Here is a 5994-nt window from a genome sequence, read left to right as displayed (position 1 = left end):
ACATGAAAGATAACAATTATTATTTATTTATTTTATGACTGTGATGGTGTGATAAAGTTAGCTGGGACTTATTTAAAAATTTTTTAAATTAAAAACTTTTTTCAAAACTTTTTTACCAGTTTTATCAAGAATATTTTGTAACGTTTTGATAGCGAAAAATAAACTTCGCCTTTTTATATTTGTTGTGTGGTATTTTCTTTTAGTACGAGCTTCGTGAATACAGCGACTAATTTTGTGTAGTGTTTTTAATGTATGTGTTAGTAGAGGGAAGAATAACGAAACTACGACTCGAATCAAAAGATTTGTATTAAAAAATAACAATTTGACTTTATTTACTAATATTTAGTATTTTACTAGACGACTATTTTAATGTCTCACACAGCACAAACCACACATTAGTCTTCCAACTGTACACTTACCCTCCACATCCAATAACTCATCACACCACTTTCCACACACAAACATTACACATTCCATCACACAGCACATATAGTTGAGCGGAGACTGGTATCTATCTATATACTACTAAAACTCAAGTTTGTTTACATGTTTGTATATTTATTTGGTTTTTTTTTTTTTGTTGTTTGTCTGTTTGGTTACAGGAGAGAATCTGCACTATGTGTAAAGCTGTAAAATAGTATAATGTTCTTTTTGACCAAAACGGTTAAGCACAAATTAATTTAAAGACGTTAATTAATTGATTGATCTATTCATTGGTAGATTAACCACATTAATTATAAAAGTTCAGAACAATGACTTTGCGTATAGTGACGTCACATGATTTATTTACTTTTTATAACAATAATGGCGGCTTCCATCGAAGATTTTGTTGCCCATTCAAACGTTTAACGCATTATAAAGCTAATTTTCTTTCAGCTATAGCTTTAACGATTCCAACACTATTATCAATTTTCAATAGCTCTTCTAAATTGAAATACAATAAATTTCTCTAGATCTAGAGATCATCTATCGGACGCAGAGAAAGTCAATCCTAGATCTAAAATCTAGAATCTAGATCAAACCAAAATTAATTAGTAAAAATAGAAATAATTATTAAACAACAATAAATTATTGAGTTTATTTATTAAACTATGTTAATCCTTAAATATTTTGATATAAATCTTTTTGCTTTTTAGTTTCAATAATCGTCTATCTCAAGAATACATGGGATTTATCTATCGCTAGGTTCTATATCTAGAAACTGGAGTAGAGCTACGAAAAAACTAAAACTAGACTTAACGTAAATTCTACATCTAGAATCCAGCTCTATCTAGATATACTTAACTATTTCAGGCCTTAATTATTTTATATAAATCATTGTTTGTTTAGCTATGGAATTGGCTAATTTGGGATAATATTTCATTTAAAATAATACTAGGGCATATTCGCGTAAATGAAGTTTCTTACGCAAACTAAAAGTAAAATATAGAAATAAATATACGATGTTAGTGTATTTGGTTTCAATGTGGGTGGCACGGGTCAAGACACATCGTGTCAATAATAATTTGTTTTTCAATCTTTTTTAGATGTGAATGATAAAGTTGCCTATCAGAACTTGGCGGGATACAGGGCAGGTGAAGTAGAGTTCACCTGTTTCTGTGTCCTGATTGTATGAAAGGATAGTGTGGTCAGAGCCATGCTTGGCACAAATCTTTTTTTTACAAACGATAAAAACATGTTGTCTGTGACTTGGTGAGACACTGGGCAGGTGAAGTAGAGTTCACATGTGACGTCAGCTTATAAAGGGATAGTGTGGTCTGACCCATGCTCAGCCGAAATTGGTGTTTTTAAAAGACAAAAACGTATGAGGTGTGACGTCTTTTTGAATGTGGGGGTCTGGTTATTTTGTGATGATAAGTGACAGACGTGATGTCATTTATGGATGTCCCCCGAAACCCACAGTTATCTAATGATAACGGGTAGTCTAGTTGTAATATAAAGTAGATTAGAATAAAATGGAATAGAATGGCAGAGGTAATGTATTAAGTAATAGACGTTAAGAGACATTAATAGAATATAGCAGAATGTTGTTTGATTTAGTCAAGCTACTTAAACTAATGTAAAAGAATAAAATAGAAAGTTGTAGAATAGAATGCAATTTCTTCTCTTACCTGTTATTAAAATAAGTATTACTAAGGAATGACACAGCTACAAAAACAAGGAATGTATTGAAAAATATTAAAATAAATGCAAAAAAAATAATAATAATAATAAAACAAACACGGGAAACCATAACACATAAAAATTTTCCGTGTTTAATTACGTTTGATCGCCTTTCAAGATTTGAAGTTGTTCTTTCACAAATATTCATGCGAGAGAGAGAGAGAGACAGAGAGGGTAGGGAGAGAGAGTGACAGTAAGAGAGCGACTGAGAGAGAGAGAGTGAGAGTGAGAGTGAGAGTAAGAGAGAGAGCACCCCATGCGAATGGCTATCTCTGTATCTGTCAATGATCGGATCACTGAGTAACTAATAGATATACGGTCACTTCCTGTGTGGATCAGCCGACAAACTCAATGATAATTGCTCCGACTTTTGAATCTATAAATAGAATAACAAAAGGAAGGAAACGAAATTTTAAACTGATTTCCGCCATTACAAAAATAACATGAAACCTACAGTTCACGACACATCGCATAGGAATTTAAAATAAATATTAGGCCTATAGGTTTAATACATATTTCTTAGAATATAGAAATTTAGATCTAGTGTTCTGGTTAGTAGTTATTTCATGTTTATTAGAATATAGTCTAGATTATAGAATCTAATCATACGGCTGCATAAAAAGAAAACCCATCTGCCATCTAGATCTAGAGAAGCGGAGGTAAGAAGGTTAAATTAGTAATTTACATGATTTTTATTGTAGTTTCACTGTTTGTTAGGCCCAATTATTAAATCTTTAGATCAGAGGTCAAGCTTGATCATGTGTGGTATCTATTGTGGTGCATTGGAATGAAAAGCCCACATACTTAAATATAGAATCTAGTAGGCCTATTTTATAACTGTACTGCCCTATACTTTAAATTTGTTACCACAAGAAAAAAGCCTATTTACTATTATTAGTTATAATTAAATTAAATTGAAATATTTGTTTATCTTTATAGTTTATAGTGAATGCATGCTAATGAGCATTATTCAAGCTGCTGTTATATTTAGGCTTATAGGCCTATATACTCTATAGCTTAGGCTATATACTATAGACTATATATTATATACCAATATTGTGCATAAAACTTAAAGCATGTAAGCATACACAATAATAATTATCATTAGACCTATAGTAACTAAGACTCATACTATTTAGTACTACTTTAATACTACCTTTAAACTATTAGGCATAATGAAATAATGATTAATAATTTCAGTGTTTTCCGCACTCAAGAGGAAGGAGGTTGCAGGGAACTTAGAGACTAATCTTTGCCAACATACTGGATTTCTGGTGATGACAATAGGAGCAAATAGTATGCGGCTCAGTTAATACTAAAAACAATTGATTTTAGTAATTAGTGGTAAGCTCTTTTTTAAAATAATATATTATAACATGGTATCGCAAAGGTTCAGGTTGTCCGATAAATGATAATTAGAGTCAGGTTTAGGACTATAGTTTAATGCTTGGTTAGTAATATGCATCAAGTTGGGAAAGACATAGAAATGGAAATACATAGAATTTAATGTGTTCATTCGCAAACGTTACTATTTAAAATTTTTTAGGCCTGCTATTTATTGCTGAATAATAAAATCACTATACTTATCCACTATATTATGTTTAAATAAAGTGAGTTTAGATCAGTCGAGTAAATAAATTTAATAGCAAGACATAACTAAAATTTACAATGAATATATATATATATATATATATATATATATATATATATATATATATATATATATATATATATATATATTGCTATTTTATAAAAGTATGTAAATCACAGAACAAACATTACTTTGTATTTTGTCTACAACTTAACAAAAATGCTATTACTTTGATGGATTGCACTAAATAGGGGTTAGCTTTAATTTAATAATTTGTGAGATATTCTTGCTAATCTATGTGTAAATTGCTTTTCAGGACTATGAGTGTGTGTTTGGTCATCCAGATTTCATAACTACAACTGATGTTCAATTACAAGGGATATTAATCAGTCTCCGTGGACTATACACTGTGCCTAGTTTCATCCTCAGGTAACTGTACTATAGGCATAACCCATTTTTTAAAGTAATTATTATAGCAAGAGATAGCATTATATGTTAAAATAAATATAATGGATTTTAATCCAAAATATTTTATTAATTATTGTCTTTTCTTAAATTCTAATAAATCAGTGAGTTGTACAACATAGAGGGTATTATATTTGAATGATAATTGAAACACATATTGTTATAGAGCTCAAAACTATGTACTTATCTAATATAATTAATATACTGAAACAGTTTTATTGAAGCATATTATTTCATATTTTACCACACAGAGACTGATGTGTAAGCTTAAAGTAAAGACATCAAATCAAAGTATCAGCTATCAAGAGGGTAAATATTGATAGTCTACTTCATTAATCTTCAATATGAATGAACACAATTTTAAATCTATAATATTTGCTGATAATGTTTGTTTCTTGTTATTCATCATGTTCAGTGCTTTATCTTTTCAAAGTAATTAGTTATAGTAAAGAAATAGTAGAGATAGTAATATAAATTTGTAATGTATTTCTCTTGCTAGTTCCACAAAAGAATATTTCAAAATATTTTGTCTTTATTTCATTTACAGAAGAACATTCAAAATCATATTGTGATACACAAATCAAGCAAGTCTATAACCAGCAATATGATACAGGCCAAGAAAAAGCTGGATATTTGATTGGAAGGGTGGCACAAAAAAGATGGGTTATCACTAGGGAAACAAGCTCGGAATACAGTTCACTGTTGGGACATCAAGCCAAATACTTCTAAACTTATTTGAATCATTTTTGCTGTTTATTATAATTCATCCAATTGTCTTATTAAATATATAGATTTATATATATACACAATTCCTAATATAGAATTTCTAAAAATGTTTTATTATTATATTTAAAAATGAAACAAACATGTTCCCAGAACACAGCCACATAATTTCAACATGTTCCCAGAACACACAAAATGTCAACATGTTCCATGAACTCACAAAATGGCAACATGTTCCCAGAACACAGCCAAATAATGGCAACATGTTCCCAGAACACAGCCAAACAATGTCAACATGTTCCATGAACTCACAAAATGGCAACATGTTCCCAGAACACACAAAATGTCATTATGTGCCCAGAACACACAAAATGGCAACATGTTCCCAGAACACACAAAATGGCAACATGTGTCGAGAACACAAAAAATGACAACATGTGCCGTTAACAATACTTCACTTTTTCCTTAACAATTTTACAAGCAGGTAATGAAGCCATAAATCTTTACTGTGGATATAGCCAATAAATAGGGTAACCTTCACTTTATGCAATTTGTAGTTTTCAATGCCTGTCCCATGCATAGTATTTAGCCTAGTGTTTTGGGCCTTGCTTCATTTACTCAATAAATTATATAGGCATGAGAATTTTCATTTTAATCTGCAAAAGCTACATTCTGTACATTATTATTTTCAAACTACATCATATATTTTTCTCCTCTCTGATAAAAAATATTCCTCATATTGTTTGTGTCAAGTATTTTATTTTTATCTATGCAATGCTATATTCCTATTTTATAATAATTACTTTTATACAAATTCTTTTGAAAACTGTTCTTTATTGATTTGTATCATTTTCTTTATTTCTGAAAAATAAAACTTTGTTTGGGAATCCTTTTTTTTGTTTCTGTACAAATTAATAAACATAAATACCTACCAGGCTTAATATCCAGCAACATTAAACAATTAAGTAAGGCCTATTGTTAGTAATGGTAAATTTTATACTAATTAATGTGATTTCTCCTGGCCACCTTGTTCTGAATACCTTCAACTGTGT

At 29.9% G+C, this 5994-nt stretch overlaps 1 long non-coding RNA gene across 2 annotated transcripts; it reads left to right on the top strand.

Annotated features, from left to right (window-relative positions):
- Positions 1-2429: 2429 nt before the first annotated feature.
- On the top strand, positions 2430-5000 carry LOC131932360 (uncharacterized). Of its 2 annotated transcripts, XR_009384552.1 has the most exons (5): positions 2430-2822; positions 3364-3507; positions 4071-4183; positions 4471-4528; positions 4767-5000. It is a non-coding gene; the product is annotated as an uncharacterized LOC131932360 (long non-coding RNA). The 2 variants fall into 2 exon arrangements; XR_009384551.1 differs by lacking the exon at positions 2430-2822 and having other exon boundaries at positions 3005-3507.
- Positions 5001-5994: the final 994 nt, after the last annotated feature.

Source organism: Physella acuta, unplaced genomic scaffold, assembly GCF_028476545.2.
Source record: "Physella acuta isolate Inbredline_101_S28 unplaced genomic scaffold, ASM2847654v3 ptg002147l, whole genome shotgun sequence".
NCBI classification, from domain to species: Eukaryota; Metazoa; Mollusca; class Gastropoda; family Physidae; genus Physella; species Physella acuta.
This window is presented reverse-complemented; position numbering and strand designations above follow the sequence as displayed.